Below are 17,024 nucleotides of genomic sequence, written 5' to 3' on the forward strand. Positions count from 1 at the left end.
AAAATCTCAGCAGAGTGGCTATTATTATTCTGAACATCCCCTCTCCCTTCAGCTATTGACAGTATTTGATTTCCTGGCAGAAACCTGAGAGCACAGGGTTCACCTCCTGCGGAGGCTGACACCACACTGGACAGAAGTAAGCCAGGCCACCTATTTCAGTAGAGCTTCTCAAATAGCAAGAGGAGGTGCTAGTTAGTGGAAACATTCCTGTATTCCAGCTACACCCTGAAAGGTACACAGCTCCTTGAAGCTAGGGAAGAAGAGGCAGCTCCCTGATGGCAGGTCTCCTTGAGGGACATTGGTTTCTAGGGAACCTCTCACCTGAGGTACAGCTGGAACTAGTGACTCATCAGAGACTGGGGATGGACGAACCATGTAGGAGAAAACACAAGTCCCTGGAAATGCAACAGGTGGGCCAGCGAGATGCAGACGAGCTGTCTAGGGGCTGCCAATGGAAACAACAGCCTGCAAAGAGGGCTTTGCAGTTAGAACTGCTTTGCCATGGCAGTGGCTGGAGGAACATTGTCTGAGGTTCAATGTATAGGTATGGTTAAGGCCTCTATCTGCAACACTTTTTGAAGTGTAAAGCCTTAATGTCAGTAGGCAGCATCTTCGGTCTAATCATAAACAAACCCAGCACATGCAAGCAGAGACATTCCCTTGGCACTGGGATGCTGAAACTGCAACATCTGGTGCAAGTTTGACCAGTAAAAGGCTCAGCAGCACAGCAGCATGGGGTGACCAAGGAGGACGTGAAGCAAGAGGAGGAGCAGCTACCAATGTAAAGGTTTGTTACGTGACTTCTGAAAACCTGGATCCTGCTGAGAGCATCACGTGTGGATATAACTAAATCCTCAGCAAAGCTCTGCACCTCTAGTAAGTTTGGGGTTTGATTTCTTTTTTCCATATTGTAAATGCTGACTTTTCTGAGAGACATTTGAGAGACATTTGAGAGAGCCGTGGTTTTTTCTGCTAAGAAGTCTTGCTGCTGTTGTCGCAAGGCAGCCACCAGATGGTTCCTCTTCAGCATGAGTAGGGCTGCTGAAGGAGCAGCGGTTGTAGAGATGCCTCCTAGGGCTTAAAGGCAGAGCTGTGAACCTCAACGGCAGTTGCAGGCAGAGGGGTGTGAATCGTTCCTGGTGTGAACCGGAGCTATCTCATAGCCCAGATGGTAGGGAAAAAGGGTGGTCATGTTCTTTGCTCAGTTAAAAGTCTTGCAACATGCCGTCCTAGAGGTAGAAGATGGCTCAAGCTGTCTGTAGACTTCAGCTCTCCAGGCAGAAAATAGCACCAGGAAACATTTAAGGTGTAGCATACCAAAAATTACCAGAAAAATCTCTGCCTTCAGTGCAACAGTGTTAATGCACAAAGGCAAATGCATTCTTTTTCAGAGAAAACATATCACTTATATTATTGATTGTAAGCAGTAATGTACATATGACTCCATGAGCACACTGCTTTTCCTGACAAATGTCAAAAGGAATACAAACAGTTTGGACAAAAGCTTGCAGAGCCATGAAAACTTGTTAGCCTGGTGAAGCAAACAAGTATAGTCATTGTAAGGACAGAAATATCACGCTGAAAGAGATGTATAAATTGAACACTCCAGCAGTAGACCTGCAAGGAAACCCAAGAGCCTGTAAAGTGCAATTTGATGGCAAATTTTAGTTCTCACAGAAAATAAATATTTTCAAGTGGGGAAGCCATTGGATGTTACGGCTATAGAGACTGTTACTGTGTAAATGCAGATAAAAAAAGAGAAATGGAACCTTGAGGTGTATTATGAGGGATTTATTGCAAGGGTGGGAGTGGATTCATGATATTAAAATGCCTCCAGATTTCCAGCTGCCAACAGCCAGGAGAAATTAGTTCAAGCTGGAAATGGTCCAGCAGCCTGCTTCTGTGATGGTTGGAAGAATGGGGATGCTAAAAGGAAGGCAAACGCTGGCGGTGGTCCTGCACAGATGCAGCAGTCTTAAGGAACAATTACACGGCTTCTGGTTTTAAGCTCTGGACATTGCATTGTGTAGTGGTGAGAAGTTCTGTGACAGTAAAAGTCCTTATTACTTTAATACAGGGTGTAATCGGTTTAGGAAAGGGGATAAATGGTGTGGTTGTCTTCAGTAGCAGGAGAATGGCAGGAATTTTAGTCCTGTGTTTCTTACACTACAGTGTTTAGTGTAATAATTACACATCATGTTCCTGCATGGTAGGGAAAAAAATAGTGCTGAGGTTATGTACAAAGATCTGCAGCAGATCCAGGTGACAAATCTGTGCTTACTAAGGGGCCTGTTCCTTCACAGGCGTGAAAAAACCAAAAGTGACTTTTCCAAGCAGGCAATGGAAATTTTGATTCCAGAGGCAATAGGATCCCAGGCTGCTCTCTTCAGGGTTAAAACAAACCTTGGGCTCACCCACGTACCACATCTTTGTTAATATATTTTTTTTAATAATCTTACAAAAATGGAAAAAAGCAGTAGATGCTGCTGATGGTGCTATTTGCTCGCTGAACGAAGGGTCCATTTGATTGTGAAAGCCATGCCTGTTCTTCCACTGCATCTTGCTCATTTTAAACCATGGCAATTCTAGATATGCTCAGATCTCGACCAAGAACAGTATATGGCAGGATAACAGGGCTGGCGGCCCCTCCCAGCACACTTTCCACGTCGATCTCTTGGTGAGAGAGAAGGCAGCCCTCAGCTTCACGTGGCTGCTGAGGTGATGCCGTACCTGCATGACCTGCAGCATGAGGCAGCTCAGAGGTGCAAGTGCCAGGCTGGAGGCAATGTCCTGTGCCTCCCAAAAGGTCATTTCAATGGGAATATGTGCTCTGCTAACAAAACACATGGACGCTGGTGCATTTCAAACCATGCTGTGGCCAGGCTCATACTTGCAGCTTGAAAACAGCTGATGGTACAGGGTTGAAATGTCAGCTATTCCCCTTTTGCTTTTGGGGAAAATAAAGACATTTTCCTCTCAGGAGGCTGAACAGGTCATGCCGATTTTCTCATGCTTTCAGGCTATAAAGAGAATCATAAACCCAGCACAGAGTCACTGATCATGGTACCAAATTAATTGCACCCCACCGAGTCTTGCAGAAACCATCTCTGTTGGGTATCTCCATAAGAGGATCTGCAGTGTGTCGGAGCAAAGGTCTGTCTACTTGCACTGTGCCATCACTGACAAGCTTTAAGGGAAAAGACATGATTGGAAAAAGTGATGTTTTGATCCCTGTGTCCTTCACATCCCAGCAGCCTGGCTCCCTCCCTGTGGGTGTGCTTTCCAGACTGACATTTTAAAAGGCAGAGGAAGAAAGACAAAAAAACATCAGAAAATAATGTTATTATGAAAGGGAGTTGTGATGCCAGAGGCAAAAATGCAGGAAGAGTGATGGGAGGAAAAGCACATGGGTATTGATTTGGAAATGGAAAACCAATCCATGTTGAATTTGTATCAGGGAGGAGTTTGAATTTATACCAAGGAATTTTTACCAACAAAACAGTTATATCACCAGTAAGTACACATCGATATAATAGCTACATGTAGTATAAAACATATGCTATTATAGTTTTAGATAAACTGGCCTAAATGTGTATGCTTTTCATTTGGTAGCAGTTTACAGGTTACAGGTGTTTTTTTAAAAAGCTACTGCAATTCTTCAGGACTTTAAGACAGACCTTTCAGCCTGTGTTTGCACAAGTAGGCTACACTTTCAGTCACTCTCCAATCCTTGAAAATTCTTAGGAACAGCTGTTTGTACTTGTAAAGCCAAACATTTGAATTTAAAATGACAGGCAATGTTGACACAAAGATTTTTCAAGTTGCCTGAAGTGACATTAATATACTGCTGAAGTGACATGTCTTCTAAAGATAAGAGAAGTGCTTAGGATATACAGCATCACTTACTGTCACTCCTGAGTGGGTGGTTCTTCCTGCAGAGGAGATTCCAAATGTGAAAGTTAAGGAAAAGCTTGGGGTTCAGCCTACAAAAGTCTTTTGAACTTTGCAGCGTGCTGGGTACCAGCTAACATGTAATTACACAGGGAAGTGAGTTTACATTTACCATTTAGGACATAGTTTTACAGTTGTATATAGTAAACCTTCATTTTTCAGGGGTAAAATAAATCAGATATGCCTATTTTGAATGACTCGATACAGTGAGTCCAAGGAAGCATTAACCACATCAGAGCTAACCTTAAGGGAAAAAAGAACAGCTGCCAAAGGAGAGATTAATAGAATTACAGAAATCCAACCCTGTTTCTCGAGCCCTGCCCCAGCTGACTCCAAGCACAGCTTTGATCCTAAAAAGGCCATGAGATTGCTACAGGCTGCTGAGGATGGCGCTGGGGATGCTGTGTTTGGGCTGCTGTGTTTGCAGCTGCTGAGATATGCGCCAAGCCCCTGGCGCGGCCGGAGGGCAGTGCCAGCACGGAGTGCCGTAAGAGAGAGGAAGCAGGATAACTGTGGCTGGTGTTACTGAGCCAGGGCAGGAGCAAACCCCCTGCCTGGACGAGCCCCATCCCATGGAGAAACTCTGGGGAGCCCACAAGAGCTGTCACCTTGTGCTGGCAGGCATCAGACCTCGAACCTTCCCCGATGTGATGTGCTTTAGGTTTTGGCTGTACATGAAGGAGCTGGGACATTGCTACTAGGCTAACCCCATTCCAAGATGGCCAAGGCAATGCAAATGTAACCACTGTTCAGTTTGTGGCAAATGATAGTGTACAATTGTCCAACAAATCGGCAGACTACTAGGACAGTTTTGGTTCATTCTGTGGGGTACAAGTCTTCTTTTTGGCTAAATTGTTGTGGCTTTTCAAAAGCAGGTGCACATCACGTTGTACCTATATGTAGCAAAGACACCTACACTGCTGTGTTCATGGCTTCACATAGCCGCTTTCCCTTGAGGCTGTATGTCCTCCAAACCATCCTCTGCTGCTGCTAAGCTTCCCTTTATTCCTGTGGAGTTCACTGATCTTATTCTTCCTGTGCAAAGAAATAATGTTGCGCATTCAAAATAATTCTTTCAACCTCTATGATAGTAATCTGCCAAAGTTAACACATTGCTTTATGGTCCTTTGTTTATCTTCTTACAAGGGTCTGGTGTTGTCTGTACCTGGAAATCCAGAACTGCCTCTTGATGTCTTCTGTGACCATGGCAGAGACACCTTTTTGGATCTTGGCCAATATATATATTTTCTATATGATAGCCAGACTGTAAATACTTCTAGCTGATCTCACATCACATAAATAACGCTTTTTGGCTGTAAATTTTAAGCTTGTGCTCCACTGATGGTAAGCAAACATCACAAAAGAGAAACAAGTAAATTCTATGTAGTACAAAACTTTTTTTTGCTTTCTCATCTTTGCTGTATTGCTATCTACATAACCAAAATAGCACATAACTGCTCCTAGCTCCTTTATTTTTTACAACAGAGGTTTTTGAGACCTGTGTGTCTTCAGATAAGACAATGGTAATATCCCACCCTGACCCTCCATGGTCAAGCGTTTGAAAAAAAACCCACAACCAGTTTTAAACATACATCAACAGCCATCCTTCCATCTCACCTGAGAAGTGTGCTTCATTAATTAATGCTCTCCAGCTTTCATAAATTAATGAAAGCTGACAGGCATTATTTTTTTTAATTATGTATTGAGTATCATAACAAAAAACATCTCTCCTGGAGTAAGGAGAAAGTGTAAATATTTAGCAGCCTTACTCTCACTTAATTAGAGCGGAGCTTTTGTGTGAAATACTTATCTCACATGTTTTAGGAACAGATTCAATCAGGAGTGAATGGGATGTTACGTTCTCAAAGCTGGAGAAGTCAAGTTCTCCTTTCATCGTTTACGTTGCCTTACTCCAGTCACAGACTCTTCAGATGCAAGTTGTGACACAGCATGTAGGCAACGGTTAACAAAAAAATTGAGCAGATATTTTCCAGTATTTCATGCCTTTCCCAGCCATTTGTGTGTTTCTGTGCAAGCTGAGTGCAGAGGAACCCAGCAAGGATTCCCAGCAAGAAGTGTGACGGTACTGTTTAGAAGTACCAGGGTTGTCTAGTATTTGCTCTCAGATACTCTAAATCATCCGTGATTTGAAGTTCAATGACAACAGGAAGGCACAGAGATGAGCTGAAGGAATGATGCAAAATCATTGCTGGAAGCATCATGGAAAGCAGGAGGGAGGAGGAACCCTTTGCTGTGTTTTATTGTAACCTGGTTTCGCAGAGGTGAATAAACCCATTTTAAACTTGGGTCAGAATGGCTATGAATTAACTGGGATTTAATTGTACAGCTGAGGAGAAAAAGGGATCTTCCCAAATCAAGGGACCAATACACACCTGAGTTTGGATCTGAAATATCCAGTCTCATAACAGCTCCTAGCTGTTTTATGGCAAGTACACTTTGAGTCTGACCTACCCACACAACTGCCTGGGTGGGTACTTTTAGTTAGCAAAACATCTAGGGTCGCCTTTGGGAGCTATTCCTATGCTCATTAGCCTTGGAGCACGACGTAACCGAGGTCTAATGCAAACTGCTGCATGACAGGGCACGGAAGAAGAGCAAGAAAATAGAGAAATATTAGGAAAAAAATAATTGCCTGGGGATAAGTTTTGGTGGACGCTAGTATGTCTCCTTCCAAGATCAGCCTCTCCACATCCGAGAATGAGATAAGCTCCAACAAGTATTGGACTCCATGGATTTTATTAAAGTTTGTGACTTCTTCAGCTTCACACATGCACAAAAATTAAACCCATATAGTTATGCCCCAGGGCAAAACATCTTTGGCTGAAATAGCCAGCAGGATGACAATGGCAAAATGACAGTCTTTGCATTTTAAGGGACTGTATCTCTCTTTTGTACCCTCCCTGCCGCAGACATGTAGTTGTTTAACTCAGTTACAATCAGTCAGGGAGTCAGAGGTGAAAGAACTTTATTTGCTTGCCTGTATTATTTATTTAGAAGTAAAAATCCTTACTTCAAGTTCGGAAGTAGCAGAAAAGAGGCTTGAAAAGTCAGGAAAAAAGTAAAGGGAAAAGGAATCAGATTACCCCCTGCCCCCAAATGCCCCCCCCCCCCCCCCCAAAAAAAAAAAAAAAAAAAATCTCAGAAGGAGAAAAATGGCCTGAACAGAGGAAATAACTTGATACCACTGGGGAGAATTCATCGCCTTAAAAATTGTTCTTGATGATGGATTCCCTAGTGGCTCAGAGACTTTTTCTTTTTACTGGGAACTAATCAAGGAGGGGTCAAATCTTAAGATGCCTTGCAATCTACAGCATACATTTCTGGTCAGTGAGAATCAATATTGCAGTTCAACTATTCAAAGGATTTCTTTGGGTAGCTACAATATCAGTTTTATATCATCATCAGATTTATATAATCTCTTCTGACATGCACCAGAGTCAAGAAGGAAAACATACTATGCCGTAACAAATGAGTGTACTAATTGCTAATCATATCTACAGTGTACCAGCAATGCTGACATATTCTTTATAGCAGCATCCTGCTTCAAGATGCTGCATGGAAAACCTGTGTCCAAGGATCATAAAGAAAACGTATAAGCATGAAGAGCTTGGCCTTACAAGATCTTAGCACCTCCTCATACTCATTCTTCAAGTAGATTTGGGCTTGTGCAAACTGATTTTCAATACTAAATGGTTCAGGACACCTGGTGTTTGAGGCTTTGATCCAATATTTATTAATGTAGTAAATATCTTATTGTACAATATGATTAACTTTATGCCCAGAGGCAAGGTTCGCCAACATAAAGCCAAAGACAAATAAAAAAAGAAATGATGAAATGTTCATGTTTTGCTTCATTTTGTGTTCAGAAGCAAGTTCAAAATGGGTGGGTTAAAAGGGAGAGCTTTAGAACATGACTATCTGCAGTATCAAGTATTCAGACAGAAAATGTATAACGAGGAAACCCTGTTTAACATGAGCACAGTCAAATTTTTGTTTTCAGGCCCTGTGTTTTATGGAAGCTACAAGCACGTCCCTGAAAAGAGAAGTGGAAGTTTGGCCGAGCTGGGTATTGCCTCAAATATTACAGAAGAACGTAAAATCTGGTGTTACTGTCAATAAATGTCTGCCTTCCCAAAGTCCATCCAGGGTGCCTGTGGGATGCTGATGTCCGCGTTTGCATGGGGGCATGATGCATCCTCTGGCTCTACAGGCCACCACCTGCTATTTGCACTTGGCTGTAGTTTGTTGTGTTATAAACTGACTGTGGTGATCTCCCCGTTCTTCCCTACAGGTGTCTCTGTTCATTTCGGCACTTGGCTTACTTCAGTTTTGCAGAAGTGGCCATGGAGGCTGCTGGGACCCGTCCTCATTTTTCCAGCATGCTGAGTGCATCTCAAATCACCTTCTTCACTTGGTTGCTGCTGGTCAGTCTTTCCCCAGTTCTTCTCCCATGCTGCTAATCAGCCCGTTAATCTATAAGACAAGGAACCTTCTCAGGCCCTGGACCCACCTTATGGAAGGATTTGGGAAAGGAAGGGAGATCCTGCATCTCTACATCTGCAAATCCTTTCTGAATGTCCAGTGCTTGGGTCTCCCAAGCCACCTTCATAGCCAAAATGCCAATGCAGACTTTAATTTTCTACCCATTATGACAATATCCTTCTCCTGGGCTTTGGCATTACACCATGCACGGCTGTGTTTGTTGCATAGTGGTATTAGGATGATTTTCCCATCTTTGTGCTTTAACCTTGTCACGTTTTTGAAAACCCTTTACTTGCTCTATTGATGCTTTTACCCTCATCAGCTGCAAGTGACTTGACTACTGAAGGTCTCTTGACCTTGCATGACCTGACCTCCTCCACGCTCCTCCAGAGCGTTAGAAGATTGGGCTGTGCCACCACACACCCCACTGTGCCAACAGGTTACACACTGCCCACACATTGTGTCTGCAAGAAACTTTTATCTGTCTTAAGAAAAAGGTAAAAGCTCCCCTTGCAAGTCAATGAAATCTCATTTTCTTTCTTTCTTTTTTTTTTTTTTTCCTCCTTCTTTTGTTAATACTTACAAGCGCATAGCTGTTTTGAGTTTTGGTCATTAATATTCTCTGTCAGGCTGAACAAGACAAATTTATGTTTCTTGCATTCATATTGAGATTTTTTTATTGTTACAGTGCATGCATCTACCTCTTAGCTTCTAATTGAGTTGCAAGGTGTTGTAGTTCAGTCCCTTCACCTTTTATGCCAGGCTCTTTTCACCAGTTTTAACACAAATGACAATAATGATGAAAATGTTTCTACCAGTACGAAGCTGTGAGGTAAGATAGCTTTACATTTTTCTTCTTCAAGCTTAGTATTTTTAGCAAAGGAAAATCTTGCTAATACCAAACACACAAAAAAGTCCTTAAGCCTTCAGGCATTGTAAGATTTCTTAAGAAAATTAATTTCTAACTTTGGAAATACTGGAATGCTATTGATTTAAATTTTTTTTAGGTTTTGCTTGGAAACTACTTGGCCGAACATTTTGACTTTTTAATGAAGTCTGCATAGCTGCATGATTGGGGACTTCAAGAAAAACCCTGAATATTGCAGGGCCTGTGGTATATAGTGAGGCACAGACACATACAAAAGTTCCCTTTGAAGCATAAAGGTTTGCACTGATAACTACTGTGTATGTATTATTGATAATGTTATGGTGAACTGACTTGGGAAATTCCAGTGCCTATTAATATATTTTTCATTATGGCCCCTGTTAAAGCTGCTTGAAACTGAAAGGGAAAAAAATATTATTTCCTTCCACCATCTGAGTCTTCACGGTGGAAGCGTGTACTCTTTTGAAAAGCAGAAAAGACTAATGGGAGTATAAAAATACGTGTTTTCAGTGAAAAAGCAGCTTGGGTTTTTTTTGCCCGGTGGTGTGTTGGCTACTTCAAGAGAAATCTGGCATTTGTTACCGTATTAGGATCAACCTTCAGATTTCACCTTGAAGCAGGAGTGTGCACTGTTTGCCTCCACTGAGAAGACAAGCAACAACAGACGCTAGGCAGCAAATAAAGCTCTCAGCTATCAGTCTGTCCTCGTAAAACAGCAGTCCTGAAACATCAGGTGATTTTTCTTTCTTGCCTGTGCATTTTACTGAAGTAGCACAATGTGCATTTAAGGACCATTTAGACAAGTATACAGAGAGCACACACAAAGCCTTTCCTCTTCAGGTGTAAACAATCAGCTGTGGTTGAGGATTTCTGCAAATGAGTTAGGGGAAAAGGCGGAGACACAAGCTTCTGTAAGGTGTCAGCTGAGAGGGATTTATAGGAGCATTGACCCGTTGCCCATGAAGCTTCTGGGTGTTTTAGCTCAGCAAAGCTCAGGTGAGCTATGCATTTCTGAAAATCCTGGTTATTTTCTGCAGGAAATGCAGGTGGCTATATGAGAGAGAAACATGTCAGGGGCAGGGCTTGCAGCTTCTGGGGCAACGGATGAAAAACCTGGCCAGATAAGCAAAGGGTCTAGGGGTGCTGCAAGGAGAGCGTGCTCAAGTCCAGAGAATAAGCCACTGGTATGCTTTGTAGGAGGGGGCTTGGCTGATGGACTCATGACAAAATTATCCATTAAAATATATACCTGAGTGTGTTCATAGAGAAATCTAGGAAGAAGGCTCTACTATTCTTCCAGTACAGTGGCTGCACTCAGATTATGCTTTCCTCACATCTGTTGAGGCAAAGCACATTCCTCTCATTCATTTCACTGTTCAAGTAGCAATAAAGCTAAGGTAAATAAAAAATAAATACATAAATCTTCAAGAAGGTTGTAGCAAGCTCTGTTCATTTCCTTGCCAAAGCTACCTAACGTGAGCCAGAGGTGTACCTTTTCTAGGTACCATGTGTGATAGTCTTTGTAATTTAACAGATCCTATGTAAGGTTTACTGCCCGCTGGCTTTGTGGTTGTTGTATCTTTTTTTAATTATATGTAATCAACAAAAGGTAAATACCAAACTAAAAAGAGCTGTCCTTTTTTGCTAAAATATACAAATAGCAAGTCTAGGACAGAAGAAAGTCAATGACCTCAATCATAACTAATTTTTTGGCTCCCAACACTTCGTAGTTTTCTAAACTCGCCTTTCAGACGCCATGATGGGGCAATGCAGCAAAACATCTGCACAGTGGTTTGCTCACTCTTTCTTTCTTTTTTAATTTTTATTTTCTTTGCCACTGATCAGGTGAGAACACATTAATTACATCAGCTCCAAAGTGCTGTTGGTACCCTCCTGATTAGTTTCTGAGGACTGACCTGGAGAGGTCACTATGGTATATAACCTCAGCCTGGACAGGGTTCAGGGCTGCAGCTGATGCTGGTTGGGATGTAACCTTCTCTCTTCACCACAGTGGGGAGAAGCATTTGAAGCTGTCGTCTCAGATTTCTTCTTTCCTGACATGTATGTATTCCATAACTCCTTCGGACTTAATTGCTTTTGGCTGAAGGAGCTTATAAGCTGTTGTCACTAAAGTTTCTGTCCTGCCCTCAGGACTCTAAACTGATGGCCTCAACAATAGGATGTGATGGGGCATTTTGAGTTAAGACTGAGTGCTTTGCAAGCCAAGCCTTTCTAAATTAGTTTCCTGGGTGTTTGATTCCCTGCTACCTCATTGGCAGCTTTATTTCCTGGTACCAGCTGAGTATGGGCGGTGTTATTTTTATTAGTTTTGTGATTAGTTACTGCCCTTTGCAATGTGAGGCGTCTTTCTCAGAACATGATTTGGTTTCTGGCAGGGCCAGGCCACATCAGTCTCAAGTACTCCATCTGTTGATGTTTCCAGTTCATAAGAAAAAGTGACCTCATGTGGCCTATGAATTGGTGGTCTCTGCTTTTTTTACAAGGAAAATGTACCACCTGCTTTCTCCAGGGGTATTCTTGCATGGAGCAGAAATATCCTTGAATTTTACAGCACCTTTCTTCAGCGAACTGTAGCCATGGTGGAGCACATCACAGCATTTCAGTATCAATGGGCTGCAAAAATTTAGCAATATGCAGATTCAAGTCAGACATCTCCAGTTTGACCTAAAAATTGTCTGCACTGGGGGAAAAAAAGAAAGCACTGCCCTCCCAGGAGCTCTTTCTCAGCTTTCCCCTCGGAACAGAGAATTGAAAGGGTTTCATTTTCCCCCAATTCCATAAAAATGTCTTTTTCTAAACTACATCAGTTCAGAGAATGAAAAATCCTGAATCTTCCTCTAACCTTTGCCTTTCTTCGTATCCCCAGAGTACCTTGGCTGAAACAGCAAATTTATTCTGAAGCCAGAAATACTGTGTCAAATGGAAACTGCAAACCACATGTGTAAAGGCAAATTCCCTTTTCCCATCAGCTGGTCAATAAGACAGGCTCTCGCAGATTTTGCTTTTTTCCCTGGCAATAATTGATAGGGGTGGGACACCAAGGAAGGCGAATAGCTGTGGGTGGCTTTACAATAGTATCAGAAGGATTGAGGGACACGAGTGCTGTTTGCTTTCTGCACATTTTTTTCTTACAATTCATTCAGGAGCTGTTGAAAATCTCTCCTCTGTGCTTTATTTATTCAGCCTGTCCACTGACAAGGACCGAAATTACACATGTCAATAGCTCTGCGTGGCAGGGGCCGTTACATTCGTATCCAGTTAAGGATCTAAAATACAACTCCAGCATTCCTCACAATTTGCATGGAAATTAGAACACTAAAACCCACACAGTGAGGTTTATTTCCTTAACTGTTTTTTGGTTATGAACTGATGGTGTGTACTACCCAGAGAATGCCTGTGAAACCCTATTTTGTTCACCTGTCAGATGAAATAAACCTGGTTAATTTATGTTGGGCCTGGCACTAGTGGTCTCACTGGAGGCAATTCCATACCTGTTATCAATGATTGTGCCGTGATGACGCACTGTTTTGCCCCCATCCAGCGGTGTATAATGCCATGGGTGTAATCCCACCCCTGTCAGTTATCGCCGGGGAAAAAAGCAAAATCTGACGGGAAAAGGGAATTTGCCTTTACACATGTGGTTTGCAGTTTCCATTTGACACAGTATTTCTGGCTTCAGAATAAATTTGCAGTCGTGGCCAAGGCACTCTGGGGATACGAAGAAAGGCAAAGGTTAGAGGAAGACTCGGGGTGGCCGGGGTGACCTTTGTAGGCTCCGGGTTCCTTCCTCCTCTGTCCCCAGCGTGTGGCAGGACGGTGCCCCCAGCACCGAGAGGGCGCAGGAGCGATGTGAGGGGGCGGGCAGTGCCATCGCCCCCCGAGCCCAGGCACCCCGACCCCCCGCCGGCCCCTCTGCCCACCCTGGAGGAGAGGGAGGGTCGGGATGGGTGTTGAATTTGCCGCAGCCGAGGCCGACCCGGTGAGCTCTGGGGGCTGCTAGGGGTGCGGGACGCCTCGGGTCGCCCCCGCCTTCCGACGGCGCGGGAGCAGCCCCCGGCCCCCGGCCCTCGCCCCACCGGGGGGGCGCCTGCCCCGAGGGGCGGCCCGCTCTGGGGGAACGGCAACCGGCTGCGCAAGGGCTGGCCGAAGCCAGGGTGCCCGGGGTGCGCCTGCAGGCGGGGCGGGAGGCACGGGTGGGGGAGCCGGGCTGCCGGGGCCGGGGCTGAGGCGCGGGGCTCCCGCCGGGCTGCCGGGGCTGAGGCGGGGGCTCCCGCCGGGCTGCCGGGGCTGAGGCGGGGGGCTCCCGCCGGGCTGCCGGGGCTGAGGCGGGGGGCTCCCGCCGGGCTGCCGGGGCTGAGGCGCGGGGCTCCCGCCGGGCTGCCGGGGCTGAGGCGGGGGGCTCCCGCCGGGCTGCCGGGGCTGAGGCGGGGGGCTCCCGCCGGGCTGCCGGGGCTGAGGCGCGGGGCTCCCGCCGGGCTGCCGGGGCTGAGGCGCGGGGCTCCCGCCGGGCTGCCGGGGCTGAGGCGGGGGCTCCCGCCGGGCTGCCGGGGCTGAGGCGGGGGGCTCCTGCCGGGGCCGGGGCTGAGGCGCGGGGCTCCCGCCGCGCTGCCGGGGCTGAGGCGGGGGGCTCCCGCCGGGCTGCCGGGGCTGAGGCGGGGGGCTCCCGCCGGGCTGCCGGGGCTGAGGCGGGGGGCTCCCGCCGGGCTGCCGGGGCTGAGGCGGGGGCTCCTGCCGGGGCCGGGGCTGAGGCGGGGGGCTCCCGCCGCGCTGCCATGCCGGCCAGCCGCCGCTAGGTGTCGCACGGCGTAGGGCGATCGCCCGCCGTCCTGCGCCCTGCCCGGATTGGGGGTGGGGGGCTCCGCGCCAGCCGCCGGCCCGGCAGGCGTTTTCTCCCGTTTTATTTAATTTTTACATTTTCCAGCTGCCGCCGCGGGCTAACTCATGACGAGCAGAGGCCGGCTGGCACAGCGAGCACAGCCCTTGCGCTGCCCCGGGGAAAGCGCGGCCCGCTGCAGCCCCACAGCCGGGAGCCGGGCGCGCCCGGGGGTCCGCTTGCAGTAGGGCATGCCCGGGGCGGGGGGGGGGGGGGCGCGGGCCGCCGTTTGCAGGTGAAGATGACTTAAAACTGATGTTTTCAGGTACTTGGGACCATTGGCGGAAGCTTCTGTAGAAATGCGAGCTCCTGCCTCAGGTGCTGGCGGTGTGGGAAAATCAAACGATCCCAAAGCAGCTCCAGGTAAATCACACATGCATTTTCTATACACGGAGAGCTGTCTTACTCTATTTTAATTGTTCCTCTTCTCTTTCCATTAATATCCTCAGTTCTCACGCCACATTAGGTACTGAATAGATCAGTGAAAAGTTTGGGTTTGTACATCACTCTCAGTAACTTTTCTTTTTCCTGGCTGTACAGATCAGTAGCTTTATCAGTTAAAGTATGAGCTTTAAAATCTCCCCAAATTATGTAAAATTCTGCAAATCCTATTTGCAATCCTTTTATTCTTTGATCTTTGGAGACCCTTTGGGGCAGGGGGGACAACTGTGAGTCTCTTTATTTTTAAAGACGCTACAGTTGCCCAGTGGTGGTGTGTCCTTTGTCCTGAAGTTCATTTACAGTTTGGTTGCTTTTATTATTGAGTAATCGTTTTGAAAGGTTAATTGATGCCTTGGACCTGGACCCCAAAACTTCACAGCCATATACTTTGTAACTCTAACCATCAACAGAAGTAGATACTGTTTTGATAGCTGCTGTGGCCTGTTCAATTTTTAAGTTTTTGATCAAGGACTTTATCTCTGATATGGAAGAATGCGATCCAAACAACAGGGATTTGCTGGTAAAAGTGTGCTGACTGGAAAATGTAGAGAAAAATACCCTATCGTGTAGGCTCAGCAAGCTGTCTACCCTTGCAGGCTTCTAAAATCTTTCAAGGGGCTTCCTCCAGCAAGCCAAAGCCTCCTCATTTTCTTCTTCAAGCTCCTGCAGCAGCCCATGTACATCTTTCCCTGCCACCCTCCCCATGCCACGTCTGTGAATCACCACAGGAAAAGTACGAGTTTGTAGTATTTGTGGAAACAGTGGAGTCAGCCCAGCAAGGGGAAAAAGCCCTGGTATTCTAGACTGGTGTCTGTTAGGGGTCTCTGCAATGCGATATGCTAGCACAGACACACACACCGTGTGCAATGCTGTCGTACAGACACGCTGCTTCTGAATATAACATCTGAAGTCTGTGAAGTTCGGGGGAGATGCACAGGCAGACCGTGATTTTACTGCTACACAGATTTGTGAACAGAGCTGCACAGGGCAGAAGTAGGAAAGCGAGTGCTTGCCCCTGTGCCTGCTGCTGAGCACAGGTCTAGTGTTAATAGGTTAGTGAAAAAGTGTGTGCACAAACATAGCGACGTTTGCTTGGTGCTGGGGAACTGGCCACGGGGGAACACTGACAAGCGCTGTGAGAAGGCATGGCCAACAACCAATGCTGGAGAAAAATGAAGAGTAAAGTAAGCACATTTTTCATCGTTCTGTACAATTACCACGGAGGCAAATGGGAACTTGTGAATTTTCTGCGGGTTGTTATTGTCAAGGTAAGGCTGGATGCACTTCTGGAAGTGAAGTGTTGAGCAGGAAATAGATGGTACCTGGTGAAGCTTGAATGTCCCATGGCAGCAAGTCAGTTTCCACCAGGGCTGGCTTCACACTCATCTCTGAAGCCTGACTGTGGCAGATGTCAATCAGAAGGCCCTGCAGGACATCAGCCATCCCTTCTTTGAAAACTGGTTTCAGCGCACCGAAGTCAGCACCCAGGAGCTGGGCTTTGATGTTACATCTGGCACTGAGTCTCACCAATGAATTTTTTAAAGGTTTTCAGTTTTGGTGTCAGACTATTTCTGAACCTCTGTGGTGGGTTGACCTTGGCTGGATGCCAGGTGTGCCTACCAACAGCTCTATGGCTCCCCTCCTCAGCCGGACAGCGGGGAGAGGAATAAAGATGAAAAAAATACTTGTGGGTCAAGATAAAGGCAGTTTAATGAAGCAAGAGCAAAAGTTGCATGCAAAAGCAAAGGAAAACAAAAGATGTTATTCTGTATGTCCCATCAGCAGGCGATGTTCCCAGGAAGCAGGGCTTCAGTATGCTTAGTGGTTGCTCCAGAAGACAAACATCATAAATAACAAATGCTCCCCTTCCTCCTCCTTTCTCTTAGCTCTTATATCTGGGGAGACGTCGTATGGTATGGGCTATCCCTTTGGTCAGTTTGGGTCAGCTCTCCTGGCTCTATCCCCTCCCAAGACCTTGCCCACCCCGGCCTACTGGTGAGGTGGGGAATGTTGGAGAGCCAGCCTAGATGTTGTGCTGGCGCTGCTCAACGGCAGCCAAAATGCTGGTGTGTTCTCACCACCTTTCTAGCCACCAACACAGAGCACAGCGCTGTGAGGGCTGCGATGGGGGACATTAACTCTCAGCCAGACGCAATACAACTTCCATCCCAGCTAAACAGCGGTGGTGTTTCTGGAAAGGCAGCCTTTTCGGTCGGATAATGTCACATGGCCATCAATGATGTAGAAAATGGTGACTGGAATAGTTAAAACCTTAAATTATTGGGACTGTTTACAATCTGCCTGGTGGAAGAAAGTTGTGCTGCCTTGTGAATAGTATGGTTTAACTAC

Source organism: Falco biarmicus, chromosome Z, assembly GCF_023638135.1.
Source record: "Falco biarmicus isolate bFalBia1 chromosome Z, bFalBia1.pri, whole genome shotgun sequence".
Classification (NCBI taxonomy): Eukaryota; Metazoa; Chordata; class Aves; order Falconiformes; family Falconidae; genus Falco; species Falco biarmicus.